The 17777-nt window shown below is 32.5% G+C and overlaps 1 long non-coding RNA gene across 1 annotated transcript; it reads right to left on the reverse strand.

Annotated features, from left to right (window-relative positions):
- Positions 1-5042: 5042 nt before the first annotated feature.
- Positions 5043-6697, reverse strand: LOC106119619 (uncharacterized). The gene is made up of 3 exons (XR_001227969.1): positions 6639-6697; positions 5590-5828; positions 5043-5091 (listed from the first exon to the last, which is right to left on the reverse strand). It is a non-coding gene; the product is annotated as an uncharacterized LOC106119619 (long non-coding RNA).
- Positions 6698-17777: the final 11080 nt, after the last annotated feature.

Raw genomic sequence — 17777 nt, forward strand, 5'->3', positions numbered from 1 at the left:
ACTAAATTGAATAGTACAAAGTGTACAAGCTTTTAAAACTTTAAATTTTGTACGAGTAAGCGATTAAATAGTTATTAGCAATTAATTTCATATTTACAATACTAAAACGTATGGAAAACAAAAAAAATAACGATGAATGAAATTTGAATTAAATTCCTTATCTTGTTTACTTTTCAACATAAATATATTTATAGAAACAAACACTCATTTTAATTTAAAACAGTAGTCTTCTAAAAGGAAATTGATTTGGTAACAAGAAATTCTATGATGATGTTTCAATAAGCAATAAGTAGACTAATGAAGACCACAGTTCCACGCGAAGTCTTTTCTTGAAGCGTAAAATTACCTAATAAAGATGTTCATATGACATTTTATTTAATAAAACTTAAATTAATACGTAACCTAGCACCCTTAAGTTTGAACATATTACTAATATTATAAATGCGAAAGTTTAGGTGAATGGATGTTTGTCAGAAAGTATATCCTTAACGACTGCATGATTCTCGCTGAAATTTTCCATAAATGTAGAACATAGTTGGGAAGAACACATAGGCACTTTAATTTTTTTTTAATTCTGTGCGGATGGTATCGCGGGCGATAGCTAGTATTTATATGCCTTACTATTCTATGACTCAATATAAGGAGAATCGATGGAAAACTATATCTTACTTCTTCTTAATAATATAAATGCGAATGTTTATATTGATAGATTGATAGATAGATGGATGGATAGATGTTTGTTTGAAAGTATCTCCAAAACGGCTTAAACGATCTCGATGAAGTTTGGAATACATATAGAACACATAGAAGAAAATAGATTACTAATTGTGTTTGTTTTTTATTCTGCGCAGACGGAGTCGAGGGCAATAGCTAGTATTATAATGCGATCAGAATAATTGGAAAAGCCAGTTCCGAGTTCGACGAACGAACTTAAAAATAATCTAATGCCGCAAGCAATTCATTCAAAGTTCTCTGCATGAGATAGAATACGTGACTAGTTAGCGGTAAATACCAGTGATATAATTGCTAATATTATTATATCCGTAAAGCTTGTTGCACACCTTCAGTTATGACTGCACAGATTTAACTAAACAGTCGAACTGTGCAATGTGTATAAGCAAAACTGCAAACTGTACAGTAAAAGCGGCAATTTTAAGTGTTATTATTTCAATATATTTTGGATAATTGGACATATGAGAAAGTGTACCAAATACACGTGTAGGCCACGATCCGTGAATACATAATAAATATTTTTTCATAAAGAGGCCAGTACTCTACTGTGCGACGAAAATAACCCGACCTAATAAATGATTGGTTCTGTAAAATTTCATTGTCGAACCACAAATTGTACAAAAACAAAATAGTGTTCATAATTCCAATATTATTATCTTGATCAGTTTTCTGAAGTGAACTCTGAAGTTTCGTTTAGACTAAATCCGGTATCGTACGAACAACGCTCTGCAGTTCAGAGCGAGACAAACATATAGGAATATACGTTTGTCTCGCTCTAAGCATTGTACGTACGAACCCGGATGTCTAAATGAAAATCGTACAAAACCTTAACTCAATCCGTAATTTGCTTATTTAATTTATCATGCGGTAACTGTATTCTTCCCGTGGTATCGAACAATTATAACAAATAAATAATTCATTTACTTGTATTTTAATTAGTGTAGTTATATTATTGAATATTTTTCAATAATTTATTACCAATCAATCTGTCAGATAACCATATAGTTACATGTATATTCATGAGTCATAAGCTATCGGCAGTGGAACGTACTATATCTGACTTCCCGGTGTCTTATATGCCGTATAACAAAATGAGTACTTGACATTCTAAGAACCATAGTCCCGCGACTCCTTCCTCGTGGAATTAAAAAAAATTAATAGCCATCCCGACTATGTTCTATATTATGCCAAATGTCACTGGGATCCGTTCAGATGCCTTCAAACAAATATCCATCAATCCATCTAAACACTCGCATTTATAATATTAGTAAGACCATCACTAAAAACATTTGCTACCAAAAACAGAGACGGTTATTGGTCGCTATGGGAGATCCTACGTGTAGATTTACTGTGTGAGATTTACGCTAAGGTTCTGCCTTACTTAGTCAAATTAGCGTAAGAAATATAAAAGAGTTTCGTCTATACTAATATTATAAAGCGGAAGAGTTTGTTTGTTTGTTTGTTTAAACGCGCGAATCTCAGGAACTATTGGTCCGATTAGATTTTTTTTTGTTGATAAGTCCATTTATAGAGGAAACCTTAGGGCTATATAACATTACGCTGCGACCAATAGTTTTTTTTATTCCGGGTGGACGGAGTCGCGGGCGACATCTAGTTTCAAGATAAAAGCAATCGTATAAAACAACGCCTACACATAAAATGAAAAAATTCTATTTCGATATATTTTTCTCTCGAGCACAAACTTTTTAAAACTGTATTTGCCAAAAAAATACAAATAATATATAAAATAAATAAGGATGCCATACGGAAGTTGTGGGAGTTACTATCAATAATATGCGAATTCTGTTTTGAAGGACATCGATATTTTGATTAATATTATAAAAATAAATTTCAATACTACTAAAATACACGCTATAACGTTTAAAATATCGTAAGTAACACACGTTCTGTTTAGAAGTACATAGACATTTAAAAATAATACTAAATATTATATTTGAATATCGTTACGTTAACGTCTTCAAGACGCGCAACCGAGTATCAGAGCAAACATACTTCATAATGTCACACACGCTAGAGTTTGCTTTAACGTTAGGCATGTAATCTCAAAAGCTGTATGTAAAACCTAACGTGTGTGGCAAACATTATGAAATAGAATGCTTGCTTCCCTTCGTTGAAACATGGAGTAATAATATTTTATTTATTTAACCTTTTTTCTCAATAAATACCCTTTTCTGAGTATAGGTCTCTTCCAACCTATTCCACCTGTCCCTGCCTTTTCCCTGTTTAATCCAATCTCTTTCCACCTCTTATATTATATCGTCTTATCAACGTTGTTTTGTTCTACCGACTTTATAATCTGACTTATATTATAAATGCGAATCTTTACGATGGATTGATGGATGTTTGTTTTATGATATCTCCAGAACGGTTGAATGGATCTCGATGAAATTCTGGGCGGAGTCACGGGCAACTGCTAATAATCATAATAAATTGACCCTATTTAACTTTCTACAACTTATTTCTTACATACTTAATGATTCTATTAGTATGTATGGTCGTGTAGCGTAGGTATATGACGACAGCCTAAATCTATGCCGACGCTACTGCGAGGACGACTACTATATAAAGTAAAATTAAATGTAACAGTAATACATTACTAAACATTACATGCACTTAATAATTACAAGGAAAATTGCATTAATTTTGATACGTCTGCGTTGCTCCCTAAATAGTTTGTTACATTCATAAGGAAAAATTGGCAGAAATGTCTTTATCTTTCAAAATAAGCATAAAAACATCACTATATCTAAGAATTAGCATTATACTTAACTAGTTGTCGCCCGCGACTCTGTCAGCACGGAATAAAAAGATTCTTATTAGCCTGTGTTCTTCTGAACTATGCTTTACATGCATACCAAATTTCAGCGATATCTATACAACCACTCTGGAGATACCTTCTAACAAACATCTATCCATCCATCTTAAGATCCATTAGTAAGATAGCAAGATTAATAAATTATTTGTGAAACTAATTATACAGGTTTATACTTCTAAACTTAATTAAAAGGAATAGTAAATTATAACAATACTAGCTGTCGCCCGCGACTCCGTCCGCGCGGGATTAAAAATAGATGTTGGACGATTCTCAGACCTACTCAATATGCTCACAAAATTTCATGAGAATCGGTCAAGCCGTTTCGGAGGAGTATGGGAACGAAAATTGTGAATCTCGGATATATGGATGGATGGATAACGGATCTCGCTAAAATTTAGCATATACATAGACTAGCCTGGAAGCACACATAGGCTACTTTTTAAATATATTAATTTCTTACGGTCGGAGTCACGGGCGACAGCTAGTTCTTAATATTGTTGTTACTATTTAAATCAAAGAAAAAGCAAAATGAAAACATGATCTTAACCTGTTGATCTTTATAACGCATCTAATTCGGTCTTCATATAACCTCAATAAAACATGGAATAAAGGACGTCGATTTTATGTCATCTGACAATTATTGCTGAGCAAACTTGGCAATACATGAAACTATGTGACCGTGACACTGCCGAAAATGTTTCATGAATTTATTTACTACGTTTTATTGTTATCTCTATTTATTCAATTGAAATGAGCGGGATGAGATGTTTCGCACAACTTTCGGCAGCGAACATTTTCATTTTACAACACCCTTTAACCTCAATTTTCCGGTAATAACTTTTCAGGAAAGTCTCCTTATAGTTTTATGTTACCCAACGCTGTTTTAGTAACATACCTGTTATAATTGCTAAATGTTCCAAATAATAATAAGCCATTTCAAAACCAAAAATAAAAGCCCCAGTCTGCCGGCCTTCACCTAAATGAACTGTTTAACGTCTGCATCATTTAAAATATCTTGTTTTTCCTTATTCTGTTATACCTAGAACTCATACCATTAAATTTAGACGGTTAGTCTTCATTCACACAGGCTTTTATCGCGCGTTAAAATGCAACGCTTCTTAAACGCGACGCTTAATATCGCGCAGTGTTGCATTTTAAGCCCTGGATGAATGCAACAAGAGTGTTTTTACAGCGTTTGTCGCTTTAGAGTCGTCAAAGTAGAGTAACATACGATGTTAAAAAACCGGCCCATTGAGATTTTACCAACCACCAGATATGACCAATTTAGTAAGCGTGAAAACTAACAGAAACTAAAGTTTCACGCGTACATTTATCACATAGAAAAAACTCTAAGATTGTTTCCAAATAATCTAATTGAAAAAATAATATTTAATATTAGGATTAAGTCTCAATTAAATTTAATAATTTTGCTTACATTACGTCAGTACAAGGGAAAAGTAAATTAAAACATCAATGATTACACACCCATTTATTTGAATTTCCTTAAGAAACTGGCAACCAATCTGAAAAAAAAAATTAAACACATTACACGAAATATTTTTTTTTATTCAAACTTTCGTGAGATACTAAACTGATATCAGTGAGCTGAGGGCCGCGTCCGCGAAATAATACCAGTACCACTCATCCTGATGAAGGGCCCCTGATGGCCTCGAAACTAGTCGTTGCCTCCACCGGAGGAATATACGTGAGTGTTTAGCCGTTTTGTTATATCAGTTTAATATTTTTGTTTTACTCAACTAAAAGGGTAATTTCTTGCATATATGGTTTTATGTAAATTTCATTGTAACTACCGATATCCTGAACTGATTTTAACATGAAGGTTGTCAATCAATTCCGTGGGTTTTTGAGTCCTAAATCTCCGTTTGAGACATATATCACTCTGTTATCAAAGATAATGATAGGCATTGACTACATTTTTTATTACAGAGATTTTGTTGCCAGTCCGGATTTTTCATTAATTATTTAACAAATATAGTTTATACATAAGTGTAGAAATTCACCTGGGTTTTTAAGGTGTAGGAGATGCCATAGCTATGGCCGTCATCTGAGAGACGATGCTCCCAGCCGCCACATTTCCGTAGTAGGCCTGCGCGGCAGCGGCTGTGCTGCCGGCAACTATACCTCCGCTGCTGAAGCCCAGCATAGGCGCCACCCAGGCAGCACCTAGCCCGCCTGTAGCGTAGATAACGGCACCTCCAATAGCATTAACAGCGATTGCACACAAAAGCCCCATTGCGATCTGAAACACCAACAATGACAAATTTAATATTGCAAATTTTCTTGGACTTATAATCATCATAATCCTATCATTTTCCCTACGGTACTTGATGAACGTCAGAAGCTCAGGAGTTAAGTATTTGACTTGCAATCTGCAAGTCCCGAGTCCGAATCCCGCAATGTAGTAATGTGTTTTTCGATATTCAATTTACAATTGTACATTTATCCGTACATATCTGAGAAGAAATTTTTTAAATACTAGAATACTATTAAATATTTTTTACTTAGTTAACATTTGAACTAAATAAAGCAAAAAAGGTAATGGTACTGAAAAGATATAATGTTATGATGACTAATTGTGGGTTTCTAACACCATCTTAAATCAATCAAAATCAAATCTCTGTATTAAACGAATTGTTATCCCTGTCTATATATTTAATAACACAGAGATATCAATATGTTTTAAACTGAGATTACGGAGTAAGAACGCCTCCTCTTAAGATTAACTTGTATGAAGTATAAGGATGCGCCATTTGCAATACGCCTAGTAGAACAAAATGGCGGAAAAACCGCAAACGCAAATTTGATATTATATGTAGACGAAAGAGATGAAATTAAATTTCACAAATAAAAAATATAAAACACAATAATATTGTAACAATTTATATTTGCAAATATAGCAATAATTATTCGATACCAGTACAAAAAAAAATGGCGATATGATTGTAAAAGACACTGACAATGTACCATTTCAAATATTTACTCACTCTTATTACGACAGACGTCATAAATTTTTACTAATAACCATGAACAAGAAAAGAAAATTACTAACCTTGTGGAGATGCCGCGTTAACGTCCTCGAACTTGACTATATAAAATTAAGAATGGTTGTGACTGAGAAGCAAAGTTCAGACTTCTATTTATAGCCTACGTGTCGATCGATATGCAAGAAGTGTCGCCATTTGCACATTTCATATTTTCCCAAAAATAGAATTGAGATTTATTACATTTGTTATGATATTATTTAATTATCTTTATAATAATATCGTATTTTAATTTAAATTTATACTAATACTATAAAGCAGAGTTTATTTGTTTAAACGGGCTAATCTCAGGGATTACTGGTTCGATTTGAAAAATTCTTTTTTTGTTGGATAGTCGATTTATAGAGGAAGGCTGTTGGTTACATAACATTACGATGTGACCGATAGTTTTTTTTTTAATTCCACGCGGACGGAGTCGCGGGCGACAGCTAGATTTAATAAGAAACCGCAAAGATAAAAAATTGGTATACTACATTAAGTTCCAACTAAAGGGCATTTATTTGTATCCAACAGACAATTTTTTTAATGTCATAGTATAGTTAAGTAATTCTTGCGACTAATAAAAGTTGATTGACGTCTTAGTAAACAGTCCTAGTTAAACAATCTTTGGTTAGTTACTGTAAATATTGGTTTTTAAATTTTTCAAATTATCTCATTGAATTTCAATAAAACTATCACAATTTATTTCTGCATCTAATTTTAAAACAACATTAATCAGTTTTTATTTACAAAATAAATACCTCTCGGAACAGGAACCTTATGTAAGCTTTTAAAAATCAACATTTATTAAAAGCCTCTTGTTAACCTAAATTTACCCACATTTGTGCTAACAACATTACTAGTGGCAACACAACGAAACTCGGGGAACCCCAGATCATTATTCAATTTCTAGAATGTCTCTATACCTAACATTTTTTTCTTACAAACCATTACATTAAAAAACAAGTAACTAGTCGTTTTATTAATTTATCTCTACATCACTTTGATAATTATATTATGATGCAATTTGTTCCTTGTTGATAAAACATAAATTATCTGTGTAATTATTTATTGATGTTAGCGCCATCTTTTTTTCATTTTAAGTGCTTCTACCCACAAAGAGCCAAACATCAAATGAAACAAGAATACGTTGTTGTATTTCTCGACTATTCGAGGGATAGATTGTTTTATATACTTCTTCGTTTCTTTTTCGTTAAAAATAATGAATGATAGTTACATGTACAATCTCTGATTAATTACGCCACAATTTGTTTATTGTGAACAGAGCCATCTGTTGGATAAAATAATAATCTAAGGGACATTTTCAAACAGAGTTAAATATTACATCTGACAACAGATGGCAGTTTTTTCTCACTTTACGCACTAACTCTATGGTTTGGACTTTTTAATTGTTTCTTTCTGACATTCAATGATATTGTTATCATTCTGAATGGACTATTGAGTTCTTTAATGAGTAATCTTATTTATTTCCTTTATAAAAGAAAAAAAATCAAACAAAATGTAAACACACTATTTTTTATTAAGTTCATAAAAAGTATTTTCTTCTGGTGATATACGCATAATTGCATTCTTAGGTTTTAATTTTATATTAATACTAGGTGTCGCCCGCGACTCTGTCCACGCGGATTAAAAAACATAATTAGTAGCTTATGTGTTCTTCCTGACTATGTTCTACTTCAATGCCAAATTTCATTAAAATCCGTTTAGCCGATCAGGAGGTACATTCAAACAAACGCATTTATAATATTAGTAGGATTAGAATGTTAAGCGTACTTTTTTTTATAAGAACATAATTTTATTATAAATTGAACAAAGCACTCGAATCGCTGTTGCTATTTGACCTTTAAATACGAATTTAAGTCAATGACCTCTGTTCCATTGAAATAAGGTCGTCACGGTTCACGAATGGCTACCCCTATTTCTAGTATTGAACACTTTGTATCAACCAGATTTATCATAAGTGAATTGTACCTAAAAAGTCAAGTTCTTCGATTCACCAAAACATGTTTCCTTGTTTGCTAACAAGACATTTAAATCAATCTATCAATCTTGCTGAACAATTATACTAATTACGTAATTCTGTTTAACAAATCCATTAAAGATGGACACATAATACCTTAGTTTACGCTTAGTTTAAATAGTACCTTATCCTTGTAATGGATGACGAATCACAATGTAATGTACTGCGTATGTTAACTAGCTGTCGCCCGCAACTCCGTCCGCGTAGAATTAAGAACATTTAATAGGCTATATATTCTTCCAGACTATGTTCTACATTCATGCCAAATTAAGAGATACCTTCTCACAAACATCCGGCGAAACATTCGCATTTAAAATATAAGTAAGATGTAATGCGATAAATACATATATAATATATGAAGAAATAAAGATTATTCATTTTTTTTATTTTGCATATTTCATTTAAATTAAATAAATCCAATTCAACTATGAAAGTAAATTAAACACTAGTAATTTGTATTAATTTTAGTTAACAAAAATTGAGAAAAATTAAACAAATTTTAAAGTACGGATATTTTTTATCTGGTTTTTTAAATGGTACAAAAAAGTAACTTATACTTAATATTATAATTAATTATGAAATAATTTTAGAAATAAGTTTTATATATTATACTTTTTAATTGATTTTTTTAATTCAATTTAATTCCTTAGCGTATTCACCAAGCTCATTTCTGCTTCCAATTAATTTCAATAGATGTCGCCTCACGGACAATTGGTCGCAAAAAAGCATCCGCTTCCATTGTGGCACTATAAAATAGCGCTCACTACTTTTTATAAGAGTAGTTTTTGTAAAGACGCGCAAATTTTTTGCATACTATCCTATGAGTTGTCATGAAGCAACGTCCGACAAAGTAGCAAGATTTAAAAACAAACTACCATTGTTATCACATGAAAATTGAGATAAATTCCTTTCGTTCCAAATAATTCATTATTCGTTGTCGTCACAATAATTAATTAATTTAATTTGAAGTTATATTGGTTTTTAAATATATGAATTATGGGGTCGCTAAAAAAATATTTATTCTCAAAGTGGGCATTAGACAAAATAAGTTTGGGAACCACTGGTCCAACCTGACAGCTGTTTATATATTAACAGGAAAAATGAATCAATTAAAAGTTTAGTACTTGAATCATTTTGGTTAAATCACTCAAAGTAATCTAGACAGGCATAGATTACATTCAAATTAGATCCATCAGTTTCTTTTTTTTATTGATGTGGAACTGATGGGTATAGTTCTATTCAAGCGTCACAGGACTGCAGAACACAATTATCATTATTTATCAATGAATAAGTCTATCAAAATGCGTCACATATCTAGTATAATATTATGAATTATCCGTTCATATAACATTGTCTGGTTTGCGTATTGATATTATAAACTACCTTCTACTTTTATAGAGATATGAAGCACTTAGACATGGCGTAATAATCAATTTTAACAATAACACTCGTGTAATAAGTGGCTTATTTATAGATTCATAGTCAGAAGTGACTACAATGGAGACTGTTATGCCTGTCAGGAGTTGGATTTTATGAATGCCCATACTAGTATGACTAAGACGTTGAACCATATTGTTCGAGTGGGCACTCCTTGGACACATTTAATATGTTTTTTTCGGGTACAGTAATTAGGACTTATTTGTTTTTTATTATTTTTTTGTCGCTAAAAGCCATGTATTACAAAGAAATAAGGCCTTGAACGACTTACCTCTCTAAACGTGTGTTTCTATGACCGAAATTCTCGTTTAAAACATATCGTTATCTCTGTTTTGTCAAATGACTTAGTCTAAGAAACTAACGGTAAGATTAATGCGACATACGTTCATGTAAATTACGGTCAGTTTATAAAATACCTAGAAAAATTAGAAGATACGATCCATCAACAGAACATTGATTAAACCATGTTAGTTATTTTATAAGCTTACAAATTTTACGTAAATGGAAAAACTATGATAAATATTATCATCACAGTTACCAGATCACCAGGACAACTGCATTTATAATACAGACATGCAACATTATAAAACAGTATTATCTTAAATTAATAGTTTAACAGATCCTAGATGACACTAACATTGGTAGAGCCCGCTTTAACAACTTCGCACGAAATGGTCAATACACTGCCACATTTTCGGATTTTCTTCCTAACAGTACAATTTAAATATGTCACATAATAATTAAACGCTACTTGTCAAAAGATTAATGGGCATTTAAAAAAGTTATCGTTAAAAAAAATTTAGAAAAAAAAAACATTTCAATCTTTAGGTTACAAGGTCGTGTCACGCGCAAAATACAATTAATTCTCTTTATAACATATGTTTGTCACACAGATGCTAGTCGTAAACATGTGGGTTATTCGTTTATAAATACTGGGAAAATAAATTTAACCTAAACAGACATTAATGTCATAATAAAACAACAAAACAAGAACTTCTTACATCAATGTATACACATTCATACTTTCAGACAGTATTAGTTAGAATCCTATGGCGCGAATGACGTGCTTTCATTACAAAGTCCACTGTCAGAGTGAATAGTGAGGGGACACAGACGTCGACAATTTAGGAAGGCTAGTGTTGGGTCAATACACTGTCACATTTTCGGATTTTCTTGCTAACAATAAATTCGTATGTCTCAAAAACTGAACTGAAAAACGTTAAACCTTTGTTGGATCTGTTCATTATCATATGTCGATTACTTGACGTATTCAGTGCGATGCTAATAGCTTTAAACGGTCAACTTACAGTGGAGGACGTTAATTTCCTACCCATTTCTAAAATGTCTATTGAACCGCATTATCGTTACTTGAAACATATAGAACACAAAACGTACATCTTACTTATATTATATAACTGCGAATATTTAGATGGATAGATGTTGGCACACATGTACAACATAGTCTGGAAGAACACATTATTATAATTACATTCGTTTGTAATTTATCTACATCGAAATCCCAATTTGTAAATACGATTGACAAAAAATAGAATTTTCATGGATAATTTAAAAGCGATTTGATATATTTACGTCAGTAACGGGGTCTTGACCCCTTCTTGAAGTGCAATGACGTTTGATCATTAATTTATGTGACGAAATTCTTGCACATTTTTATTTACGCATTGTTTTCATTTTACGTCTTGTCTCTAACCCTATCTTTTACAATGATGTCATTACTACGATTACACGTGTCATAATTATATTATCATCTAAACGTTTTTAAACAACTTAATCTAAACAGTTTTATTTGCGTCGTTTCAATTTAAAATAGATTAATAAATTTTTGCCTATTTTGATGAATTTGATTTTTATTACATTCTAATGTTTCGACCCAATTAATTTTTAAACGGTAAGTTTGATATCTTAAATTGAACAGAATTGTCGTTTTAATTATTTCTAAATTGGCACATCATGTTTCTCTTGTTAGTCTATCGGCGCAATTCCACTGCCGAAACATTTCTATTAAAACATATTGCTGTCTCTTTACACAGAGGATAAGAGGAACAATTTGTTTTTACACAAGTATTTAGACAGTGCAAACTCACAATAAGTATGCATCTTTAAGGTACAATATAAGAAGAACAATTGATTCAAGTTCAAACTACGATTTATATTCTGCTAGCTGCGGCCCGCGACTTAAAAAAAACTAAATAAGTAGCCTATGTATTCCAGACTATGTTCTACATTTATGCAATTTCATCCATCCAAACATTCGCATTTACAATATTAATTTAGGTTTATATTATTAATAAGATGTAAGATGGTATACTTTTAAATAATTTTGTAGGAAAGACAGGGTTGGTGCTACGGCGGGATACTCACACGTAGATTGCTACGAACCTACGAGCCTACGGTTTCCGGAAAATTTTACAAATAATTTAATTTTGCTACAACATTATTGATACAACTGCATTGTTGTAATGCATAGTTGAATGATATAATGACAGTCAACAAGAGTCGATTGTTTATCTATTAAATTGTTATTCCGCTTCCTCTAGCATGTATGTATGTTGTATGTGAATGGAATGAATAACTTTGTGTTTGTATGACTTTGAATGTTCTATGTACTTTCCATAACATAAGACAATATGTACATATTTATTGAATTAGACTCTTAAATCTATCATTTTAAATAAAATATTATAAAAGAATAATTAACTAAAATATATTATTAAATGGAGTCCATTTAGGCAAAGGTTCCGAAGATACTGGCAGCGTTATCCCTTCGAATAGCTATACTAATACTTTGTCCGAGGTTGCTGCCAGCTCTTCGGTCCCCTGTGATATCAATTAACTTTTTTGATATTTCCCTAAAAAGCCTTAAAGCGCTAGGAAACCACGGACGGTCTCGATACCGAATGGGACAAAATCATATTCGGAGCCTAGACTAATAAACAATGGATATTTATTACAAGGGTGTATTAATCAAATCTCTTAGAGATAGGATTATTTTCTGTAACGTTTAAGAGCTGAATAAGTCCTTCATAGTGATTTCTAATTTGTCAACATCGTCTTAAGTATTTATTTTTTTATATTGATTATTTTAATTTCGGTATTTTTCTCATTCCTAAAGTACTACAAATATCCAAGGAAAAATCCTTAAAATTGGTAAAACCAGATTAGCGTTGCATTAATAGAAATTAATTAAAAAGTAGTTAAAAACATTGTTATATTACATGTTAATTGATTGAAAAGCTATTATCGATGAAGGATACCAAAAAAACTGACAATCCTTAGGGTCTTATATTTTAACGATAGCATAACTCAAACTTTTAATCAATTTGAGTATAGAAATATAACTCACACTAATTCCCATAACGTATTTACCCTCACCTTGCTAACAATTGGTTATTTTAGTTAATGAAATATGACTTAATTATATACAATCATTGTTGTTAAATTACACATTTTACGTTATTACAAGAAAAGCGCGTGAACTACGTCATATAGTCAAAAAAGTTTTATTAAACAATTCTTATGTTGTTTGAATGAAATGTATTGGTTAAAACGTTAAAGGCCATAGTAGAAATAGAAAAAATCACTAAAAACGTTTTTGCTGGAAATAGATGCGTAATGTCGAATCTTCAAAATATAGTTTCGGGTTCAATCAGAAGCTGGGTTTCGCAGATATTAGAAAAAAAACATCATGAAGTCACAGTTGTTCTACGTGTCGCTTAAATGTAGGCAGGGATCCGGTCACCGGTGACCAGAGTGGCGTTTAATGTGTTAAAAGTATGAATCAATTGTCACATTATGATTAGAATAAAGATTAAAACTTAAATTCGAGCAACTCCATCCATAAACAACACTTAAGATTTGTGATTAATTAAAATCTAAAATTCCATATCTCTCTTCAGCCATAAGAGTCCCACTGCTGGGTACATACCTACCCCAAAGATCGCCACGATGATAAGTCCGGTGCATCCAGGATAATCCATCAACCTTGACCAGATTATCGATCTATCTTGCGGCAGGCCTGCCCCAAATTCCATTTACGTTAATTCAATTTCATAAATGAATTGTAACCAACTTTGTTTCTAGTCTACACGTATAATTGTGCTTTAGGGACATCACTGAAGGTTGTATAATTGGAAAGTGGGGAAATAAACCTTGAAATGTTATTAAATAATAAACAAACTAACACGCAATAAACGGAAGTGTACTTTTCCCTATGGACCCTCCCCAGTGTGTACTACACCTCCATACATCTCTATCAGCCGTCATATTTTTTTTTTGTTTAAGAAAATATTAGCCGTTTTTTTTGTAAATTTACTAATATTTCTTTTACCATTCCAACTAAGCTCTAGTCTTGTTGTAGGATATGGTTTACGACAATAGTCGTATGGCGGGATATGAACTCCCGACCTCGTGATTGGAAATCCGTACCCTTAACCATTAGGCTATTGACGCTTTTTATTTTTATATCTGAATTCACTCCCTACTTACGCATATCTTTTACACAATCCATACATATTTAGCTTACCATATAATAGCTTACGAAACAATACATTAAATAACCACGACTTTAACGGTTAGGTTAGTTTTTTAGGCTAGGCCTATGTTATATACTAAATTTTCGTTTCACAATTTTCGTTTCCATACTCCTCAGAAACGGCTTGACCGATTCTCATGAAATTTTCTGAGCATATTGAATAGGTCTGAGGATCGGCCAACATCTATTTTTAACATACCCATTTATATAGCATACCTATATAAATGGGAATTGAAAACTGTTATTAAATTAAAAAAATGCTCCTTTATTTAGCAACACTCAGAGTTTTTCACTTGTTAAGAAATATTACCTAGTGTAGATTCACTGTGAGAAGTCTACACTAAGGGACTGTAATTAAACATAAGTGTGGATGTGAGAAAAGACATTTGTCTTAATAACTTAGTAAAAATTAAAAAAAGGAAAGAGACGTGCATTTAATCACGTAACAGAATTTATATTTTAATATATCAATAAGACGTATAATTTCGATGTGACTAAGATATTTTCCGTTTGGGACTTTACTTCACCTTTAATTCTGGTTATTCGTAGTCACACAACGCCAATAACAATTCATCTAATAACGGTTAAGTGAATCAATGGACGACGCGACGGGACAAATTGATCCTTGTTATACTATCGTCTAAAATAAAATTCTGTACAAAAATATTGTCATCGGTGTTTTAAGTCTGTTCCAAATATATAAGAAGCTCAACAGAATCAAAAAAAATAATTTATTAATCTCTAAAAAAATCAGTGGCATGGGGGTTTAGCACTTGAATTGGTCGGCAGGTCCTGTGGTGTTTTTGTGACTGAGTAGTCACTGTTTGCTTTGAAGAGGCATTTACAGCTTCACCAGACTTGAGGTGGCCGAACGTAGATGGCGCACAGCCTATGTATAAATATGTTATTCGATTTACATATATACATTTATCCGACCAAATCAAATTGCACCAGAGTGGTTGACTACAGCTCCTAGCGCCTCAGTGGGGACGTATAATTCATTAACTATGTTTAATAAACATCATTAATTCTTAGTATATTTTAATATTAGGGATAAGGAATGGTTCAGAAAGTAATTCTCAATCGACTGTCGTCTGTTTAACTTTCAATGCAGTCTACAAATAAGAGAGACAGGTTTGATATTCAAGGTTCGAATATTTAACCGCACACAATGTAGTGACGCAAAAACCTGTAAGTAATTATCGTACGTAATTTTGTTGCTTACGTCCGTAATAACAAAATCCATTGGAAATCTTATTTTTAATTTGTGTTTTTAATTGACGTTGATTATGATGACGATTGATATTTCGTTTTACTGTCTGATGCAAAGGATTGTTATCTATTAAGCGATTAAAATAACCTACGTAGAAACAAAATTACAAAAGTACATTGATAGTGTATGTTCACATTGTCTCACGAACGCGGAGGCGGTCCCGATTTATGTATATGTTATGATGACACATTCAAGTGTTCACTTAGGAAAGGCATGTGCGGCACGGCACACACCCGCGTCCGCTCCCGCGCGTTCATTGTAAACAAGCACTTAAATCTACTATTCAAAGAGAATGAAAGTAAAAACAAAGTGTATATGCTTCGGCATGTGAAACTTTAACGTGAAGGAAAACATCGTGATGCAACCTGCACATATCTGCGAAGATATGTGTGAAGCCAACCAACCCACACTGGCCCAGTATGGTTGACTATAACTTAGGGTAGGGTGGGGACGTATCGTGAGCTGATGATGATTTGAAACTTACACTCTTAATCACGTTCATATTAGTAAGTTCAATTGTCACATAAACTATATTTACTACTTGTTATTTATAAACAACCCGTTGAATAGCATCTTCCAGTATCTTCTTTATCTTTGTTCAGTCTATAACATGTGTTATTCATTTGGCAAGAGCGTATTATGTTGATGTTTCAATAAAATTACAACTACAGTTATATTATTTAAACTTTCGCGAATATCTTACTTATAATATTATAAATGCGAATGCTTAGATGGATAGATGGATGTTTATTTGAAGGTATCTCCGGAACGGTCGAACGGATCTCGTTGAAATTTGGCATAAATGTAAAACAAAGTCTTAAGAACACATAGGTTCCTTAGTAAGTATTTTTTTAATTTCGTGCGGACGGAGTCGTGGGCGATAGGTAGTCTTAATATAAAAGGACGCCAATGAGACAGGGGGCGCGATCGCGAAATAATTTCAGTCCTACTCACTCTAAAGAATAGATTCCGATGGTATCGAAACTAATAATGCACCTAATAATTTGGCTAACTAACAATGATGATAGTTTAGTTTAACTATCGTGATTATAATACTTGTCGTTTTAGCTAGTTGTCTAAGACGGAATATATTTTCCCTTTTTTAACTAGCTTTCGCCCGCGTGTGCGTTCACTAAAACTTGTTTAGTAACCTATGTTTTCGTTGTTCTAAAACAAACTTTGTTCTACATCTATGATAAATTTCAGCCAAACGAAGCTGTAAATGCAAACAGTGACCACTGAGTCAAAAAAAAATCAGCAAGATTCATGCAGCCGTTCTGGAGATACCTTCTAACAAACATCCAAACATTCGCATTTATAATATTAGTGAGATTAATCCTAACGTATATATACTTAAGTGTGCACAGTTTTAGAACTCGCTTCTGTAATTTATTTAAAAATAACATGCCTCAATACTTAGAACAGCTTTCCCTGTTATACCGGTTTGGTAAATGCGTCAACTTTTCCTTCATTTGAACGTGGTTTCAAAGAATAGTTTTAGAGATATTATTTTTCTTTTAAAAGTTCTAGAATTTAATAGGTAATTAACTACTTTTCATAATATGATGAATATATATTTTTAATAGAGAGCGTCGGTGGCTCAGGGGCCAAGCACTTGATTTGCAATCTGCGGGTCCTGGGTTCGATTCCCGTCTTATACCAATGTGTTTTTTATTTTCCGATTAACATATGTACTTTTTTTCGACGTTCTTACGGTGAAGGAAAACATCGTGATGCAACCTGCATATATCTGAGAAGAAATTCAAAAGATATATTTGAAGTCAACCAACATTTATTGGGCAGCATGGTTGACTATGGCCTAATCACCCTTAATTTAGGGTAGGCTCCGAGCCCCTCGGTGGGGA

Source organism: Papilio xuthus, unplaced genomic scaffold (assembly GCF_000836235.2).
Source record: "Papilio xuthus unplaced genomic scaffold, Pxut_1.1 DF827135.1, whole genome shotgun sequence".
Lineage (NCBI taxonomy): Eukaryota > Metazoa > Arthropoda > Insecta > Lepidoptera > Papilionidae > Papilio > Papilio xuthus.